The sequence below is a fragment of the Taudactylus pleione genome, unplaced genomic scaffold (assembly GCF_031769625.1).
Source record: "Taudactylus pleione unplaced genomic scaffold, aTauple2 ptg000392l, whole genome shotgun sequence".
Taxonomy (NCBI): domain Eukaryota; kingdom Metazoa; phylum Chordata; class Amphibia; order Anura; family Myobatrachidae; genus Taudactylus; species Taudactylus pleione.
In genome coordinates this window covers 4,749,009-4,751,394 of record NW_028284793.1, presented here as the reverse complement: position 1 = coordinate 4,751,394, position 2,386 = coordinate 4,749,009, and positions in this window count along the sequence as shown.

The following is a 2,386-nucleotide window of genomic DNA, read 5'->3' as shown; positions in this document are numbered from 1 at the left end:
AAGGTTCATAAATCTTATAAAGTCTATAAATTCACTGCATTTCTTCTTTATATATGCCTTTTGTGTGATCCATTGAATAGTATAGTCAGCATCTGAAAAAAAACATAAAACATCAAAATATAAAAAAAAGCCTTAGTTTCTATTGCCTGAGAGTCAAACGTATGCATGTAAACTATGCGCCGAAGGCTTTATTGTCATTAATTACATACTAAATTAGATGCAATGTTAGTCATAATGTTATTAATAGGGATTTAACTGTTAAAAACTACATTCAATTGACATGTAACATGAGTCAGCAGTGAGTCTAACTATGTCTTTCTCACTGTAACGTCTCAGTTAAGAACCTGTGCCATAAAGTTCCTCTTGCAGTAGTTATTAAATGCAACTCAAAGCTGTTTGAGTAAACAAAAGTTTACTACATATGATCTTGTGAATTTCAATTATAAAGTGCTCAGAATTAGAGTGTTTAGAAAAATAAAAATAAAACATACATATATATGTATGTAAACATATGTTTTGAGATTTTACATTTGGAAATTAAATAGAAAGCACATATAATCGATGGATTGTGATATACCTGATTTTGTCGAGTCAGTAAATCTAGTGTTTCAAATCAGCTTAAATAGTTAAAACCACAGAGAAATCAGGGCTGTGTCACTAGAATGTAAGAGCTTTTTTTTTCATTCTTTAAACTTCTTCAAGAGAGTTTTGAGAAGTTTGATCCCAATATAGCAACGGAGGAACTCATCAAGAAGCATTATGAAAAATACCATTTAAAAAATGTTATCCAATTTTCAACATTAACTGCTCCCAACCCAGGCTCCCAACTTGCAATGTGTAACTTGTATCTGGAGGGTAGTTATATTGGACATGACCTGTCTGAACAGGTACAGCATAGAGAACCTCTGGTGAGATCACTTATGTGAAGAAATGTGTCAGGTGTGCAGCAGTCTTCAGCGTTACAATTTTAATTCCTATCGGACTATTCACTGCACAAGCTGAATCTAATGTTTTGCTTTTGTACGTTTGAATTTCCTTGTGGACCGCAGATTATATAGCATACATTAATTCAGTTTGGTGAGACTATCTTAGCAAAGATTGACACTATATGCTACCAGTAAGGACCCTGACGTATGTGTAAAAGAAGGCACATTTTATCCATTAATGGAGGAGTAATACTAATTTGTGGTAATATAACCAAGCCCTTCATTTTGCCTAAAATTCACTCTAATACAAAAAACCCCCAGAATGTATATTACATTATGATTGATGTGTCTAAAACACTATGGGCCTGATTCAGCAGTGATTGCAAATGCAATTACATACGCAGATCGAGCGATTGTTAGCCTCAGTGATGGAAGTAAGGCACTGCACACTAACAGCACAGTGCAGCACCCGGCTCCAGGTCACTGAGGTGGAGTCGGCATTTTTGTGTCAGCCCCTCGGAGCATGACACCCGATCTGGTCCGCACCTCCTGCACTAGTTATTCTATATAACTAACAGTTAACCTGGTACACACCTGACCAACGGTGCGACCTAGCAATGCGGCGACCAATGTAATGATACATCACACACCGTACACACTGCACCATCTGGCGTACGTTGTCACGATGTATCATTCCATGCTGCATGTAACTATACTGAGTCATTCATTGCTGTGCTGGATGATGGGTGCTGTGCTGGATGATGAGTGCTGTGCTGTGCTGAGAGAGGTGTGCTGTGCTGTGCTGTGAGAGGTGTGCTGTGCTGTGCTGGATGATGGGTGCTGTGCTGTGCTGAGAGAGGTGTGCTGTGCTGTGCTGAGAGAGGTGTGCTGTGCTGTATGATGGGTGCTGTGCTGTGCTGAGAGAGGTGTGCTGTGCTGTGATCTGTGCAGTGCATACTTACTGACTTTCTTTCACTCCTTTCCGGGAGCAGCCGGAGAAGACCATCTTCTCGCTGCTTCAGGGGGCGGGGCCAGATTATAGGCTACATTAGACCCCGCCCCATCTCCATGAAATCCCCCGCGATTCGCGGGTCCGCTCGAAGGGAGTGGGGCTAAATGAAGTGATTTGCAACATCCCCTACCTACGGACCTGCAAATTTCACAGAAAATCTCCCCATCCTGCCCACTTTACTATGAAGTGGGCAGGATGCGGGAGATCTGCCTACTATTCCGGGGGTGCGGGGGGGTTACCCGGAAAATCGGGAGCCTCCCGTGACTCCCGGGAGAGTAGGCAAATATGGTTCAGAGCTGGGTGAGGTATGCTGTACTGGGAGAGGGGTCCAGTGCTGGGTGAGGGGTCCAGTGCTGGGAGAGGGGTGCAGTGCTGTGATCTGTGCTGGGTGAGATGTACTGTGCTGGGAGAGGGGTGTTGTACTGTGATCTGTGCTGGGTGAGATGTA